This window comes from Piliocolobus tephrosceles, chromosome 18 (genome assembly GCF_002776525.5).
Source record: "Piliocolobus tephrosceles isolate RC106 chromosome 18, ASM277652v3, whole genome shotgun sequence".
Classification (NCBI taxonomy): Eukaryota; Metazoa; Chordata; class Mammalia; order Primates; family Cercopithecidae; genus Piliocolobus; species Piliocolobus tephrosceles.
Window position 1 is genome coordinate 65796843 of NC_045451.1, and position 19756 is coordinate 65816598.

Sequence of the window (19756 nt, forward strand, 5' to 3'; positions counted from 1 at the left end):
ATGACCCTTGCTAAATTGCAGCCAGCAACTGGTGAGGCTGCTCCTCCAATGCTTCCCTATCATAAGAAGGTGAAGCTGTGGGACCTGGTCCTCCTCAAATAAGGGAGAGAAAGGGAGTCCCAGGAATTAGGGACCTGGCCTCACAAGATGCCTCCCAAGAGGAAAACATTAATAGAAAATCTCCCTGTATTTGCAGGTCTTTATTGACTCAACATGGTGGAGGAAAGAGAAAAGAAACAGCTTAAGTACAGGGGAGGGGAAGGTGCTTGGAGGAAAAGCCTCTTGCCCTATGCAAGAGGCTTCTCTTTCAACATGGGCAAGAGAAGTCTCAATTGTTACTGATTCTAAGAATAGACAGACACTAAATTGTTCCAGTTTACACCAGGGACCCACCTCCTTCTGCCTAGGAGCCTGTCTGCCTTTTGCCACCATCAACCTGCTGTCCATGGTCCTCAGGCTGTTCATGCCAAGGGGCACCTGAAGTCGTGTGTTGAGCCACCCTCAGCTCCTGACTCGGTCTCCCTCCTATGCTCGCCAGTACCCAAAGTGTGGAGGGGGCCAAGGCGGCAGGGGGCTGGTGTTAGCAACACCCTGAGTGTGTGCACATCTAGTCGGGTTATGATAACACCCAGGCTCAACTTCAATTTTGCTCCGAAATCTAAGTGGGTGCTGGGAGCAGGGAGAGGCCAGGCAGTGGGAGCAGGCATTTCTGAGCCTGCAGGGGCAAGAGGCTTCCAGGGCCCCCAAGAGTGCAGGGATGCCTGGGTCTGCAGCCATGGCTGGGTGGCTGTAGCTGTGCCAGGGAGGCTGGGGTTCCAGCCCCACCAACATAGAAGGGGGTGGGACTTTTTCCTGTTCCTTCTCCTTCAGAGAAGGCCATCTTTGCAGGGGCCGCTCTAGACAGGCCACCTCTGCTGCCATAAAAATGTTACAGTTAAACTTTATTAGTATCACAATAAAACTTCACTCAAACAGACAGTAGGCATGATTTTGTTCACCATCCACAGTTTACCAATACTTGCTCTACATTGTCTTGAACTTGAAATTGGTTATTCATAACTTTGCATTAAAAATTATCCTTTGCATACATTTAAAATGTAGCTATGTCTGTAAAAAGTCACACATCCCAAATTCCTCTGTATGGTGTTGCAGACCCCACCCCACATTCATTCCGTCTGAATTATTCTCTAGCTACTTCAGTTTCTAGTAAGCTGACAGCAACCTATTTTAAGAGCCTGAATCTTTCTTCTTTTATGAATGAGGATGTCTCCAGAACTAGGTAGACATGAGTGTTAATCCCTCCAGAGCAAACGTCAGCCATTGGAAGATGGAAGTCAGAGGGTAAGTGGAAGCCTCCCTGTCCCCAAAGAGATAACTGTGAGACATGATCCATATAGTGTCTCAGAGGATCCCAAATAGGATTAAGCTCCAGTTGCCTAAAGCATAATCAATTCATTACACACAATTTATTGGCATTTTGTTATTTCCCTGCCTGTCTTTCTCATTTGTGCTTCCTGGAATCACTTCCCAAATCAACTGCTTGCATTGATATTCTTGCCTAGAAGCGAGTGGGGTGCATGGAAACAGTGAAAACCTGATGAATGAGAAGGAAGAGAAATTCTGACAGTGGGTAGATGGCACTAAAATGGATGATGGCACATAAAAGACATAATGTGAGGTGTTGAAACAAGCCATTTAGTCCAAAGACATAGCTCAAACTCCCAATTTGACACTTACTGTATGATTATCTGACTTTGGGCAAGTTACCTAAGCTCTCTGAAGCTGTGTTTTCTCATATGAAATATAGGAAAAGATCTCTCCTTATGTTTTTTTAAATAAATGTTTTTAACAGTTTTAGATTCTGTGAAAAATTGTGATGATAGCACAGAATTTACATATTCTCGGTACCCAGATTTTTCTTTTGAGACAGAGTCTCGCTCTGTCACCCAGGCTGGAGTGCTGTGGCCGGATCTCAGCTCACTGCAAGCTCCGCCTCCCGGGTTCACGCCATTCTCCTGCCTCAGCCTCCCGAGTAGCTGGGACTACAGGCACCGCCACCTCGCCCGGCTAGTTTTTTGTAGTTCTTAGTAGAGACGGGGTTTCACCATGTTAGCCAGGATGGTCTCAATCTCCTGACCTCGTGATCCGCCCGTCTCGGCCTCCCAAAGTGCTGGGATTACAGGGTTGAGCCACTGCGCCCGGCCGGTACCCAGATTTTTCTATTATTTGTTTCTTAGATTAGTATGATATATTTGTTACAATTAATGAGCCAGTATTGATTCATTGTTATTTACTGATGTCCATACTTTATTCAGATTTTCTTAGTTTTTACCTCCCATCCTTTTTCTGTTCCGAGACCCCATCCAGTCTAGCATATTTGTCATATGTCCTTAGGCTCCTCTTGCTGTGGTAAATTCTTACACTTCCCCTGTTTTTGATGACCTTGACAATTTTGAGAACAATCGCCAGCTATTTTGCAGAACGTTCTTCCACTGGGATTTGTTTGATATTTTTCTCATGATTAGACTAGGGTTATGAGTTTCTGAAGGAAGATCACAGAGGTAAAGTACTATTTTCATTCCATCATGCCACGGGTAGGTATCAGTATGATTTTCAAAGTTCATGTTGACCTTAATCACCTAGCTGAGGAAGTGCTTGCCAGGGCTTTACACTGTAAAGGCAAACTTCCCCCTCTATCGATACTTTACTCTGAGGAAGAAAGTCACAATGCATAGCTCACACTTAAAGAGTGAAGAGTTTTGCACTACCTCCTTGAGGGTGAGGCATAAATTAATTTAAATTCCTTTTTTTGTTTTTGTCTGAGATTTGTCTCTTCTCTTCCCATTTATTTATTAATCTTATTATTTACTTATATTACTAAGGATTTGTGGATATTTATATTATATGTGGGGTTCAAACCCAATTCTACCTTATTTATGTTGTTGCTCAAATTGTTTCAATTTGGTGAGTGAAAACTCTTGGCTCCTGTGCTCTTTGATACATCCCCCATCAAAGTGAGCTTTTCCAAAGCACTTCCTTACTTTCTTATGCTACAAGATGACTCAGCCTGTATAATTCCTGTCCCAATCCAGTCACCTATTTCTCCAAGAATCCCTGATTCCTTTAATTAAGAAGGTTATTAGAAGCCAGGTGTGCTCACTATGTTGTTCTAATTCTTGAGTGAGATAAAAATAAAGAGCCCCAACATAAGACTCACATGAACTATTAACAAACTTTAAATATTCATTCTGACTAGCTCCAGCCCTGATAAGGATAGTCCTTAATAAAGTCTTAGCATATTTCTGATATAGTAAGGAATTAACATTATAATGTCCTTTGTCTATTTCAGGGAAAGAGAAGCAGATTTCCTATTTCAGAAATTAGACAAAGGAAGTAAATTATGCCCAAAGTAAGTAAAAAGGAGGACATAATGAGAGAAGAGCAGTAATAAACGAAATGGAAATGGACAAAGAATAGGAAAAACTAACATGTTAAAAGTTGGGTTCTTTTTGAAAACGTTGATAAAAATGGCAACACCCTAATAAGACTGACGAAGAAAAAAAGATCAAGAAAAATTACAGATTACTGGCATAAGAATAAAGTAGGGAATAATATCACAGATAACATAGACCAAAATGATAACAAGGAAATCTCTTTAACAACGTAAGGCCAATAAATTCAACAACTTAGATGAAATAGATAAATTTCTCGCCAATTACAACTTATCAAAACTGGTATGTAGAGAAATAGAAAATATGATTAACTTTTTTTTTTTTTTTTTTTTTAGACGGAATCTCACTCCGTCGCCCAGGCTGGGAGTGCAGTGGCCAGATCTCAGCACACTGCAAGCTCCGCCTCCCAGGTTCATGCCATTCTCCTGCCTCAGCCTCTGCCTCACCCTCCCAAGTAGCTGGGAATACAGGCACCCGCCACCACGCCCGGCTAATTGTTTGTATTTTTAGTAGAGACGGGGTTTCACCATGTTAGCCAGGGTGGTCTCAATCTCCTGACCTTGTGATCTGCCCACCTCGGACTCCCAAAGTGCTGGTATTACAGGCTTGAGCCACCGCACCAGGCCATGATTAACGTTATATGTCGTAAATAATGGAAGTCAGCCAGGCCCAGTGGCTCACACCTGTAATCCCAGCACTTTGGGAGGCTGAAGTGGGTGGATCACGAGGTCAGGAGAGTGAGACTACCCTGGCCAACATCGTGAAATCTCATCTCTATTAAAAACACAAAAACTAGCCAGGCATGGTGGTGTGTGTCTGTAGTACCAGCTACTCAGGAGGCTGAGGCAGGAGAATCCCTTGAACCCAGGAGACAGAGGTTGCAGTGAGCTGAGATTGCGCCACTGCACTCCAGCCTGGGTGAGGGAGTGAGACTCCATCTCAAAAATAAAAAATAAAAAAATTAAATTTAAATTTAAAACAATGGAAGTCATAATTAAAGCTTTCCCACAAAGAAAACTTCAAGCCCACATAGCTTTACTGATAAATTCTATCAAACATGTATGAAGAAGAAATAATATGGATCTTACACAAATTCTTTAGAAGAATACAAAAGAAACACCTCACAATTTATTTTATGAGGTCAGCATAATCCTTCTATCAAACCTGATATTATTTTAAAAAATAATTATAGACCAATGGCATTAAAAAACATAGACAAGTTAGCAAATCAAATCCAGTGTGTGTTATTACAACATGACCAAGTAGTATTTACCTAAAGAATGCAAGGTTGGTCTAAGATTTGAAAATAATTCAATATAATTTACTACATCAAAGAATAAAATCACACAATCATTACTTTAAAAGAACAAATTCTCATCAAAGAAACACTACCCTTACATTACACTTACTGGGAAAATATGAAAAGCTTTTCACTTGAAAATCAGAAACATGACAAGTATGTTTACATTCATAACTTCTAAGCAACTGTATTGGAGGTCCTAGGTAGTGAAATAAGGCAAGGAGCAAATCACAAGAAGCCTAAAGATTAACAAAAGAAAAAGCAAAACTGTCTTTATTCATAAACACCATTTTTCATGTAGAAAATGGAATGGAATCTACAAACAACTAGTAGAACTAGTAAATAAATTTAGGAAGGTCTTAAAATGCAAGGTCAACATACAAAAAAGCAATTGTATTTCTAGACATTAGCAGCAAACAATAGAAAAATGAAATTTTAAAAGTACTGCCATTTAAAATAGCATCAAGAAAACATAAAATAGTAATACATTTAATAAAAGGCAGTATCTCTACAATAAAAACTATCAAAAACCTCTAAAAGAAAAATTTACTAAATGAAAAGATATAGCATATTTATAGACTGTAAGATACTATTTTGTTACAATGCTAAACTAGGACAAGGAACAGAAAACTATTTCTATAAAGATTCAGATTGTATGTATTTCAAGATTTGTGGACTATACAATCTCTGTCGTAACTACTCAACACTTCAGTTATAAGACCAATCAACCACAGACAATGTAAAAATTGATGAGCATGACTGTGTTTCAAAAATTTTATTTTAAGAACAGATTCCAGGTCACATTAGCTTGGAGCCATAGTTTGCCAAATTATAATTCAGAATATTAATTTTGTTTATATTAAATACTATTTTGTTAATGCTAGCATTAATAACATGAATATATTAATGTTAATTTAGCATATGTAAGGAACTCCTATAAATCAGTTTTAAAATGTGAACAACTCTTTAATAAAATGGGTACAGACTTAACTAGACACTTTACTAGAGAAGATATACAAATGGCCTACACATACATACACAAAGGAAATAAATGGCCAACACGTGAAAAGTTTTTCAACACTTTAACACAAATCAATTAAGTTCTACATTCTTGAGAATAAACAGTGTAGCCTTTTGATTAGTTTAGTCCACAGAGAAAGTACTCTGATTTTGATTAAGAGATGTAGTCTCCCTTCTCACTACAGAGCTATTTACGCTAATACTGAGTGGGAGATGATGGGAGCCCCCCATGTTGGAGAAGGTGGACCCCCCAGCACTGTTGCAGCAGGGTCAGAATTCAAGGTACTACAGATGCTTTTCCTTAAAATCTAGTCATTAGTTTTGTTGAATCTATCTGTGACTTTTAAAAAATACATTTCTGAACTAAAAATGACACTACCATTCAAACTAGCAATCTCACTCCTGGGTATCTGTCCAAAGGAAAATAAATCATTTTATCAAAAAGACAACTGTAATGGGGCAGAGCAAACTGCCTACATAGTTAGTTCTCTGCTGGAACACTGAAGTTTAACAATTATCTGCACACAGAATATTGCCGTCACAAGAACCAAAAATCAGGTGAGCAATCATAGTATCTGGTTTTAATTTCACAAAAAAAGGTATTGAAGAGGGCAGGAGAGTCTTGAATCACTGATACCACCCCTCCTTCATCCCCAGCAGCAGTTGTGTAGCAAAGAGAGACGAACTTTGCAATTTGAGAGTGCAGTGACTGAGGAACTTTACATTGAACTCAGTGGTGCCCTGTCACAGTAGAGAATAAAGCTGTGCTGGACTCAGTCAGCACCTTCACATGGAGGGAGCATTTAGACCAGCCCTGGCAAGAGGGAAATTGCCCATCCCAGCAGCTAGAACTTGAGTCAGCAAGCCTCGCCACCATAGTCTGAAGTGCTCTGGGGTCCTACGTAAACTTGAAGGGCAGTCTAGGATACAAGGACTGCAATTTCTAGGCAACTTCTAGTAATAGGCTGTGCTTAGAACCAGTGGACTAGCATGTGACCTAGGGAGACACCAGCTGGTGTGACGAAGGCAGTGTTTGCCCAATCTCTCCCTCAACCCCAATCAATGCAGCTTGCAGCAACACATGTGACACTTTCCTTCTACTTAAGGAGAGGAGAGTGAAAAGTAACAAAGTCTTGCATCTTAGGAACCAGCTCAGACATGGTAGGATATGGCAGCAAACAAAGGCTGCCTTATCATGAGGCCCTAGGTCTTGAACAACATTCCCAGACACACCTTGGGCTGAAAGGGAACTGCTTCCTTGAAGGAAAGGGCCATTCCTGGCAGAATTCATTACCTGTGATGAACGGTATGGCTCTGTGTCCCAACCAAATCACATGCTGAACTGTAATTCCCAGTGTTGGGGGAGGGACCTAGTGGGAGGTGATTGGATCATGGGAGCATATTTCTTCCTTGTTATTCTTGTGGTAGTGAGTTCTTGTGAGATCTGGTTGTTTAAAAGTATGTGGCACTTTTCCCTCACTTTCTGTCTCCTACTCTGCCATGGTAAGACATACTTGCTTTCCCTAAGCCTTCTGCCATGATTATAAGTTTCCTGAGGCGTCCCAGCCATACTTCTTGTTCAGCCTGTGGAACTTTGAGTCAATTAAACATCTTTTCTTCATAAATTACCTAGCTTCAGGTAGTTCTCTAAAATGGTGTGAGAATGGACTATTGCACCTGCTGACTCAAGAACCCTTGGGGGCTGAATAGCCAGCCAGCAGAAATACCCAGAAAGTACATCATGGACCTTGGGCTCTGAGACATGCTGCCTTCAGGGTTTACCCAGCACATTTCCGGCTGTGGTGGCTATGATGAAAGACTCCTGTTAGAGAAAAGCAGAGGTAAAAATAAAGGGAACATTGTCTTACATTTTTAACAACAGCTTGGCCACAGTAGGGCAAAGCAACAAGAAGCCTCTTGGAGTCCTTAAGTCCAGGCCTAAGTCCCTGGACAGAATTTCTGAACCTACCTTTGGCCAGAACAGAATCCACTGCCCTGAAGGGTAAGTTCCAGGCCTATCAGCATTCACCACAAGCGTATAAAAGTGCTCTTGAGATTTAAGTGAACATCAATAGTGACCTGCAGAAGCCTCATGGACTGATTGTGGTGGTGACCATAGGGAGAGGCTCCTCTGCCCAAGTAGAGAGAAGAATGGGAAGGACTCTGTATTGTGGTGTGAGTGTCAGCTTAGTTGCAGCAGAATATAACATTAAGTAAACTGCTAAGGTGTTTGACTTCAATTCCTGGCTCCCAGACAGCATCTCTGGACATGTTTGGTGGCTGGAGGAACTTGCCACCCTGAAGGGAAGGGCCTTAGGCAAGACTCAGTGCTGTGCTGACTTTAGGTCTCACCCTGCACAGTCCCCATGGTGCAGGCCACAGGGGTGCTTGCATCACCACATCCTGAGCTCCAGGTGTCTCAGCACGCGCGCGCGCGCACACACACACACACACACACACACACACACACACACACACACAGCCTCCATTTCTTTGGGAGAAACCAAGGGAAAAGAGCAAGAGTCTGCCTGGTAATCAAGATAATTCTTCCAGATCTTATTCAAAACCACCCAGGTGTTGCTTCCATGAGTCTAAAATAACTACAGCAGTATTCGGCTTGGGGCCTATGTTCTTTTCAGTACCTGGAAAGTCTTTCCAAGGACAGGTACAAACAAGCACAGACTGTGAAAACTATAGTAAATACCTAACTCTTTAATGTCCAGACACTGATGAACATCTATAAGCATTAACACTATTCAGGAAAACATCTCACCAAATGAACTAAATAAGGCACCAGGGACCAACCCCAGAGAATCAGAGATATATGACCTTTCAGACAGATAATTCAAAATAGCTATTTTGAGAAAACTGAATAATAGCTACTTTGAGGGAACTCAAGAAAATTCAAGATAACACAGAGAAGAAATTCACAATTCATAGAATTAATGATTAGATTTATTAATAAATGATTTATTAATGATTAATTAATGATAGAATTAGTGATTACATTAATTCTATCAGATACATTTAACAAAGAGACTAAAATCATTAAAAAGAATGAAGTCAAAGTAACAACCACCATTACCATTAGTAGTGTTAATTACCGTTGTTAACTAGAAAGACTAAATGATAAACCAATCAAAAATAATGACTATAATGACTTTTCAAGATGTAGACAGTACAATCAGACATAAAAAGAAACAACAAAAAGTTAAAAAGTGGGGGATCAAGTTAAAGTGTACAGTTTTTCCAGTTTCCTTTCTGCATATTTGTTTGTATACACAATCTGTATTGTCATCAGTTTAAAATAATAAGTTATAAGATAGTATTTGCAAGACTCATCATAATCTCAAATCTAAAAACATACAATGGATACGCAAAAATAAAAAGCAAGAAATTAAAGCATACTACCAGAGAAAATCATCTTCACTAAAAAAGACAAGAATGAAGGAAAGAAAGAAGATAAGACCACAAAAGAACCAGAAAATAAATTTTCTGGTTCTAGTAGAAATTTCTAGTAGAAATTTTCTATACTAGTAGAAATAAGTCCCTAGTAGTCAATAATATTGACTGTAAATGCACTAAACTCTCCAATCAAAAGATATAGAGTGACTGAATGGATTTTAAAAAATAAGATTCAATGATCTGTTGCCAATAAGAAATACAGTTCACTTATACAGACACACATAGACTGAAAAAAGAAATAAAAACATATTCTATGCCAATGGAAACCAAAAAAGAGCAGAAGTAGCTATCCTTATTTCAGACAAAATAGATTTCAAGACAAAAACTGTAAGCAACAAGGAGGTCACTTTATAATAATAAAGGAGTCAATTCAGCAAGCAGACATAATGATTGTAAATATATATGCACCAAATACTAAAGCACATGATATATAAAGCAAATATTATTAGAGCTAAAGAGAGAGATAAACCCCAATACAATAATGGCTGGAGACTTCAACACCCCACTTCCAACTTTGGATAGATCTCCCAGACAGCAAATCAACAAAGAAACATCAGACATACTCTATACTATAGACCAAATTTATCTAACAGATATTTTCAGAACATTTTCTCCAGTGGCTACAAAGTATACACTCTTTTCCTCAGCACACAGATCATTCTTCAGCACACAGATCATTCTTAAGGACAGATTATATGTTAGGTAAAAAAGTCTTTTTTTGTTGTTAGTTTTTATTTCGTAATCATAAAGTTAACTCTGCAATCCAGCTAGGCATGGAAGGGAACATGAACCCCAAAGGGAACTGCAGTGAGAGCACAAAGACTATAGCATACTGTAAGCAAATGGGGTGGAGGAGTACTCTCCTGAGTTATAGAAGGAATAGTCTGATGGTTAAGATAAAACACAAATCAAACTTATTAGAATTATCCACAGTCAGCAATGGTAATCTTCTTACTGGTCTAGCCATTGCTGGACCCAAATTGCTCCTTGGCCTCTACAATATCCATGCCTTCTTTCACCTTGCCAAAGACCACATGCTTGCCATACAAACCACTCAGTCTTGGCAGGGCAGATGAAATACTGGGAACCATTTGTGTTGGGTTCAGCATTTCCCATGGACAAGATGCCAGGACCTGTGTGTTTTAGGATGAAGCTTTCATCACCAAATTTCTCTCCACAGATGGACTTGCCACCAGTGCCATTATGGTGTGTGAAGTCACCATCTTGACACATAAACCCTGGAATAATTCTGTGAAAGCAAGAACCCTTATAACCAAATCCTTTCTCTCCAGTGCTCAGAGCATGAAAGCTTTCTGCTGTCTTTGGAAACTTGTCTGCAAACAGCTCAAAGGAGATACAGCCCAAGAGCTTACCGTTGATGGCGATGTCAAAGAACATGGTGGGACTGACCATGGCTGAGGTACAGGGCTCTCAGCGGCAGCAACATCTGCAAAGTAAAACAAAGTCTTAAAACATTCCAAAAATTGAAATATCAAGCATTTCCGTGATCACAATGGAATAAAACTAAAAATCAATCAAGGATTTTGGAAACTATACAAACACATGAAAATTAAAATCTATGCTCCTAAATTGATCAGTGGGTCAATGAAGAAATCAAGAAGGAAACTGAACATTTTCTTGAAACAAATAATAATGGAAACACAACATATCAAAACCTTTGAATTATAGCAAAAGCAGTACTAAGAGGGAAATTTATAGCTGGATGTCCCCACATCAAAAAAAATTAAAGTATCAAATAAATAACCTAAGGATGCATCTTAAAGAACTGGAAAAGCAAGAGCAAACCAAACTTAAAACTAGGAAAAGAAAAGAAATAATAATGATCAAAACAGAAATATGTGACTTTGAAATGAAGAAAACAAGACAAAATATCAATGAAACAAAAAGGTGAATTTTTGAAAAGATAAACAAAATTGACAAATCTTTAGCCAGACTAAGAAAAAAAAGAGAGAAGACCCAAATAAATAAAATCAAAGATAAAAATAGAGACATTAGAACCCATAACACAGAAATTCAAAGGATCATTTGTGGCTACTATGAACAATTATATGCCGATAAATTAGAAAATCTAGAAAAAAATGAGTAAATTCCTAGACACATGCAACTTACATAGATTGAACCGTGAAGAAATCCAAAACCTGAACAGACCAAAGACAAGTAATGAGATCAAAGCCTTAACAAAAAATCTCCCAGTTAAAAAAAAAGAAAATCCCCAAACCCCAATGTTTTCACTGCTGAATTCTACTAAAAGTTTAAACAACTAATACCAATCCCACTCAAATTTCTCCAAAAAAAAATAGAAGAGGAGGGACTACTTCCAAACTCATTCTACAATGCCACTATGACCTTGATACCAAAACCAAAGACATATCAAGAAAAGAAAAATATGGGGCAACATCTCTAATGAACATTGATGCAAAAATCCTCACAAAATACTAGCAAGCCAAATTCAACAACATATTTAAAAGACTTTTTTTAAAAAAGATCATTCATCACGACCAAGTGAGATTTATCCCTGGAATGCAAGGATGGTTCAACATATGCAAACTAAACAATGTAATACATCATATCAAAAGAATGAAGAACCAAAATCCCATGATCATTTCAATTGATGCCAAAAGGCATTTGATGAAGTTCAACATTCCTTCATAATAAAAACCCTAAAAAAACTGGGGATAGAAAGAACATACCTCAACATAATAAAAGCTATATAACTTTTATTCTACAGACCCACAGCTAGAATCATACAGAATGGGGAATAACTGAAAGTCTTTCCTCTAAGATCTGAAACATGACAAAGATAGCCACTTTCATCACTGTTATATAACATAGTACTGGAAGTCCTACTTAGAGTAATCAGACAACAGAAGGAAATAAAGTGCATTCAAATTGGAAAGGAAAAGGTCAAATTATTATTGTTTGCAGGTGGTGTGATCAGATATTTAGAAAAATCTAAAGACTCCATCAAAAATCTACTAGAATGAATGAACAAATTCAGTAAAGTTGTAGGATACAAATTCAACATACAAAATTGAGTAGCATTTCTGTATGCCAACAGTGAACAATCTAAAAAAAAAGAAATTAAAAAGTGATCCCAATTAAAACAGCACACATAAAATTAAGTACCTAGGAATTAACCAAAGAAGTGAAAGATCTCTACAATGAAAGCAATAAATCACTGATGAAAGAAATTGAACAAGACCCAAAACTGGAAAGATATTTCATGTTCATGGATTGGAAGAATCAATACTGTTAAAATACTCACACTATTCAAAGCAGTCTGCAGATTCAATGTAATTCATACTAAAATACAAAAGACATTCTTCCAAGAAACAGAAAAACAATCCTGAAATTTACATGGAATCACAAAAGACCCAGAATAGCCAAACTCCATCTCAAGATAAAAGAACAAAATTGGAGGAATCATATTACCTGACTTCAAATTTTACTACAGAACTGTAGTAATCAAAACAGCATTGTACTGACAAAAACAGACACATAGACAAAGTGAAGAAACAACTCACAGAATGGGAGAAATTATTTGCAAACTACCCATCTGACAAGGGATTAATAATCAGAATATATAAGGAGCTCCACCAATTCTATAGGAAAAAAGAAACTAATAATCCAGTTGAAAAATGGACAAAAGATTTGAATAGACATTTCTCAAAAGAAGACATACAAATGACAAACAGACATATGGAAAGGTGCTTACCATCACTGATCATCAGAGAAATGTCAATCAAAACTACAAGGAGATACCACACAGTATCCAGACATACTAGGCAGCTAGATATTAGCTGCTTTTCCAATTTCCTTCACAGATTAAAAAGTCAACTGTAAAGAATTAGGTAAGGGGTTGCCGAGAATATCATGCACCAAGCTTCAGAAGTACACATGGTCTTTATCCTTCTGACCTGTAACTCACCCCAGTTAAAATAACTTATATCCAAAAGACGAATGGGGGCAAGGATGTGGAGAAAAGTGAACCCTTGTACAATGTTGATGGGAATGTAAATTAGTACAGCCGCTATGGAGGACAGTTTGGAAGTTCCTCAAAAAACTAAAGACTGAGCTACCAAAGAATGCAGCTATCCCACTGCTTCCCAAAAGAAAGGGAATCAGCATATTAAAGAGATACCTGTATTTTCATCTTTGTTTCTACACTGTTCACAATAGCCAAGATTTTGAAGCAATCTAAGTACCCAGCAACAGAAGAATGAATGAATAAAATATCTTTTTGTACATATACACAGTGGAGTACTAGTCAGCAATAAAAAAGAATTAGATCCCGTCATTTGCAGCAACATGGATGGAACTGAAGATCATTATGTTAAGTGAAATAAGCCAAGAAGAGAAAGTGAACATCACATGTTCTCACTGATTTGTGGGATTTAAAATTCAAAACAATTGAACTTACAGAGATAGAGAATAAAAGGATGGGGTTACCAGAGGCAAGGAAGGGTATTTGGGGGTGGTGGTGGGATAGTTGAGCATGGTTAATGGATACCAAAAAAACGTATTTAGAAACAATGACTAAGACCTAGTATTTCATAGCAAAACAGGATAACTATAGTCAATAATACTTTAATTTTACATTTCAAAATAACTAAAGGAGTATAACTGGATTGTTTGTCACACAAAGACTAAATGCTTGGGAGGATGGATACCCAATTTTCCATGATGTGATTATTACACATTTCATGCCTGCACCAAAATATCTCATGTACCCCATAAATGTATATACCTGCTAGGTACCATAAAAATTATAAGTAAACAAATTAAAACAGAAAAACACATGGTCCAAGTCATGGAATCAACATAGGTGCCATGCTAAACGGGGTAAAGAAAATGTTGTGTGTGTGTGTGTGTGTGTGTGTGTGTGTGTGTGTATAAAATGTAGTATTATGGAATACTATGCAGCCATAAAAAAAGAATGAGTCATTTCCTTTGCAGCAACATAGTTAGAGGCCATTATCCTAAATTAAATAGCACAGAAACTGCAATTCAAATACCACATGTTCTCATTTATAAGTGGAAGGTAAACAATGGTACACAAGCACATGAAAGGGGAAACAATAGAAGCTGGGGACATCAAAAGCAGGGAGGGAGTAATGGAGGCAAGGGTTGAAGAACTATCTATTGGGTACTATGTTCACTACTTGAGTGATGGGTTCACTAGAAGCCCAAACCCAGCATTACACAACATACTCATGTAACAAATCTGTACATGCACCCCCTGAATCTATAATAATGAATAAATAAATATACATTTTGTAGACACTCCCCATCCCCACAATGAAATCTGCAGCTGATATTAGCTTCTTCTGTTCATTTTCTCCATGTTACTTTTTATTGTATGCTTACTCTGTTATTTTGTGAGAGTTGAAAAGGAGAAAAACAATTCGATTGTTCTTCTCTTACTTAAAACTAACTGATCAAATTAAGACACTGAGTAAATAGAAACAAAGTTTGATTACATTAACACATTTTAATATGTGACAAACTCAATCATTTTCCCTACAGATATGCCACAAATGTTTAAGAAATATTTGATACTTAACAGATGAAAGGCATCCTAGGATGTATATGAAGAACTGATCTTTGGAATTTCACAGTTTCGTTTAGCAGAAGCTGAGGAATCAGGTAAATCTGAATTCAAATCCCCTATCTGCCTTATAACTATCTGTATGAGGCTGGAGGAGATATGGTGACTCCTTTGTTTCCTCATCTGGGAAGTGGGTATAGTAACACCTACTTCACGTGTCCTTAGGGAAATAAATGAGATTGTGCACATAAAGCACCACACAGTATCCAGACATACTAGGCAGCTAGATATTAGCTGCTTTTCCAATTTCCTTCACAGATTAAAAAGTCAACTGTAAAGAATTGGGTAAGGGGTTGCCGAGAATATCATACACCAAGCTTCAGAAGTACACATGGTCTTTATCCTTCTGACCTGTAAACATAGAAAGGTACTGATCACCCAGTAGTGATTGCGCAGAGCACAGAGCATCCTCATTGCATTCAGAACACAGAGACTCTGATTGCAGAAACAGCAACTAGCAAAAGCTCTGCTGAAGACACTGTGCCTTCCTAGATGTAAAGATATCATAGAACTTCCCCTTTCAAAAATTATTTTCCAGTTTGTCTGCCCACATTCATGAAGTGTTTAATCTCACTTTCGTTATAAACTTGGACAAATAATTGATTGTGATAGTGAGTGTTTGCTATGCTTACATTCCTCAAAGCAGATTTCATCATGCATACCAGGGTCCTGAGAGACACAGATAGAAGCAAACATCAATTTCTTGTCATACCCTGTATACTTTCAATCATACCTGCACAGAATTTCTCTAATTCACAAGCCAAGGAATAGACCACATGTTGAACTACAGCAATGCATTATGCATTGAACTACAGCAATGCATTATGCGTTTTACACAATTAATATAGTAGTGCCTACCCCAAGAACCTTTTGATGTTACTGACATGTCCACAATGATTACATTCCTTTCTCCTCCATGTCAGAGGTTATGGCTGTAATTTCCTGCTTTTAGAAAATTATAAATTTTCTTATCTTATACTATGGCAAGATAGTATCTTTTTGTATCCTCCCCAAGCCTTGCCTTTATTTCTCAAAACTCCAATATTAACATGAGAATGAATGAGGCACGTGCACATACCCTCATGCTGGTGTGCAGATCCTTTAGAATCTCTCCATATTAATCTTACATGCTAAAAGAAACCCGTACCACTTAATTTACCAGAATCGGTTTAAATATTCTAATGACTGCATGAAGAATCAGTTGTACCAATCTGTAAAAATGTATTTAAAATTTTTGGAATAGCTAAAGCAATTTTTTTTATAGAAGCCAGGTTCCAAAATTAAGGACTCATTGGAATGGTTAATGTATAAATATCAGTAATCTGATAAAAATTCATTTTAAACAGAGGTCTGCTTCTAAGGACTTGGATTTGGAGAGGGAAAATTAATCATAAGAAAAAAATATTAACTGGAAAATAACATCAAATTTTATGAAATCTGGAAACTTCAGACAATTGGATAGCAAGGTGCCCAAAAACAGAGCTTCTATATTTTTCACTAACCAGCTAGTTGACCTGAGTACACTGTTTTATCTCTCCAAGTCCTAGTTACCCTGACAACAAAAGAGAAATTATGACATTATTTGCTTCATAAAATTGCCATGAAGATTGAATGAACTAATGTGTGTTGAACTTCTTAAATGATAAGGGCAAATGCATTCTTGAATGAGTTTTCCCATGTTTCTCCTTCCCAATCCTTTAAAGGAAAAGGGATTTTTCTTTTTTCTTTTCTTTCTTTCACTTTGCTTTCTGTTCACTGCATTTCTTTAACTTAACCTTTAAAGAATTCTAGCATTGCTTACTCCATTCTCAAGCTTTTGTGATATAGATTCAGAATAGTGCTGGGGACCATTGGGTGGAGAGTAACGATGCCAGAGAGAAATTAAAAAGCAATAGACAAACCCTGCAAAACCTCAGGGAGAGTGAGAAGCAGTTGTCTGAGAGATATCAGAGCAATGACGTATTGCATATTTTAGGAGAAGAAAAGACTTTTGAGATGTGTTGAGATCTATGTTGCTGTGGGTTAACGATTGAAAACCGTTTAATGATCTTCAAGAAATGCAAATAAATATTGGCATTTCCTTTTAATTACTTTCGCTTGATGGACAGTGCGTCTTTGACTGTGACTCAGTACAGACTCTGAGTCGCATGGGACTTCAGCTTAATTTACTACCACAGTGACAACAATGATGATGATGGTGATGATGATGGTAATGATGATGATGATGATTATGCATGATCTTCCTGTACACAAGAGTGTGGGGGAGCCATCATTACTAATTTTCCACCCAAACAGGATACTGGTTTTGGTTTTGGTCAAAGTACACACAAAGGAGATAGCATTAAAAAAAAATTCGGCCTTCTAAATGGCAAATTGATACTCTCTTTGAGGAATTATAAGCAAAATTGTAAAGTTTGTAAATTTAAGCAATATTTGACACAATAGCTTCTGTAAAGTCCCGTAACTGGACAACAAAAGTCAGTCAGAAATTCCTCAAACTTCTTCCTTTTTTTTTTTTTTTTTTTAGAGACAGAGTCTTGCTCTGTCACCCAGGCTGGAGTGCAGTGGCACGATATTGGCTCACTGCAAGTTCCACCTCCCTAGTTCATGCCATTCTCCTGCCTCAGCCTCCCAAGTAGCTGGGCCTGCAGGGGCCCACCACCACACCCAGCTAACTTTTTCTATTTTTAGTAGAGACGGGGTTTCACCGTGTTAGCCAGATTGGTCTCCATCTCCTGACCTTGAGATCCACCACCTTGGCTGGCCTAAGTGCTGGGATTACAGGCGTGAGCTACCGCGTCCAGCCTCCTCAAACATTTTGATATAAAAGAAACCACACCGGAAGTAGAGAATAGGGAAAGCCAAAATCAGATTAAGAAGAGCTTGTAGTAATTAACATTTAACAAGAAAAAAAAACCTTTGGTTTTCCATTTCTACTTCTGTAAAATAATGAAAGGAGTTAAGGATAATACTGTTCCAAGAGGCACTAACATCCCAGAAAGTCGTCTTTGAGACAGAAATGGTGAAGTAAAAAACAGAGCTGAGTAATCAGAGCTCTGAAGCCTTCACCTGAGCTCCAATTAAAGAGAGGTATTCTCAGGCCAGGGGTGGCAGCTCATGCCTGTAATGCCAGCACTTTGGGAGGCCAAGGTGGGTGGATCACCTGAAATCAGGAGTTTGAGACCAGCCTGGCCAATATGACAAAACCCTGTCTCCACTAAAAATACAAAAATTAGCTGGGCGTGGTGGTGGGCGCCTGTAATCCCAGCTACTCGGGAGGCTGAGGCAGGAGAATTGCTTGAATCCATGAGGCAGAAGTTGCAGTGAGCCCAGATCGTGCCATCACATTCCAGCTTGGGCAACAGAGTGAGACTCTGTCCCCTCCACAATCAAAAAAAAAAAAAAGAGAGACCTATTCTCAAAACTTTATTGAGTATAAAATTACATGTGAAATTTTTTAAAAGGAATTCTTCAGTTGAAAAATGTTTTATATTAAATGAGCAGGTCTACTTCTTGCTAACTCGTAAGTGCCTCCAGATGTAATACATTTTAAATATTGTTCAAAACAATATTTTCCATGTAAAATCTGTACAATTGTGTTCAACCAGTAATTTATTCTTAATATTTTCATGATGTAATCTTACTAAACAATAGCATTTTATTAGAAACGCCATTTTTAATAAATTAAGTATTCAACTCTAGAATTTAAAAAAGCAAAAGCAAAACAAACTCAATGAGATCAATAGATTAAAAAATGAATTACTGTGACAATGGTAAAATCCTAAGCACAGTGACCAATACAGAATAAGCCATCATATACTTTAGCTAAAGAAAAAATTAAAGATTGATTAATAATTTAGAAAGAAGAAAATTTATAATAATTAACAAACCAAGAACTGAATAACTGGAGTGTATGAGGTGAAGAGAGGTGGAGTAGGAGACAGTAAAACAGACCAAACAGGCCTGCCAGGTGTGGTGCCACACCTTTGATCCCAGCATTTTGAGAGGCAAAGGTGGAAGGATCACTTGAGCCCAGGCGCCCAGAGGCTCCAGTGAGCTATGTTCACACCAATGTACTCCAGCCTGAGTGAAAGAGTGAGACTTTGTCTCTGGAAAGAAAAAACAAGCAAAAACAAGACAGACCAAACATTATCAAATCTGATTAAGGAAGAATAAAATCACAACTCAAACATATATACTAGAAATAAAATAATACACAAGTGATATAAAAGATACATCAAAAAAGTAATCCAGAGATAGTGGCGCTTGCCTACACTCCCAGCCCCCGAGGAGGCTGAGGTGAGAGGATTGCTTGATCCCAGGAGTTTAAGTTCAGCCTGGGCAACGTAGCAAGATGCCGTCTCTTGAAAAAAGAAAAAGAAATAAATACATTGTGTACATTTTTTCAAGTGAGGCTAGATTATATTCTAACCAGCAAATTTTCTAAACTTCTGTCCCACTAGATTTATTGTTTTCCTTTTTCACATATTAAATTACTTTCTATGATGGGGATAATTTTCAAGTGATTCATTCTATTTAGAATATATAGCAAACTTTTTATTAAAAAAAGATTCTTGTCCCACACTGGTTTACTTGTATGTTCTTTCAAGATTTCAGAAGAAAGATAATTTCCATATTGTATAAGCTACTCAAAGGATATTTAAAATTATGTAATGCCAACACAACCAGCAGTTAGAAGAAAAAATGTCTCAGTGATTAAGGAGTATTTGGGCAGATCATTGTATTTCTTTCTTTGAACTCCTTGGATTTACAATTTTAAAAATCATATGCATTCACTACCATTTTCTCAGTTCTGCCATTAAGAAAATTACCCATTTTAACCAAATAGAAATTAAGGTTCACTCTGACCCTGCTCATGCCAGATCTCAG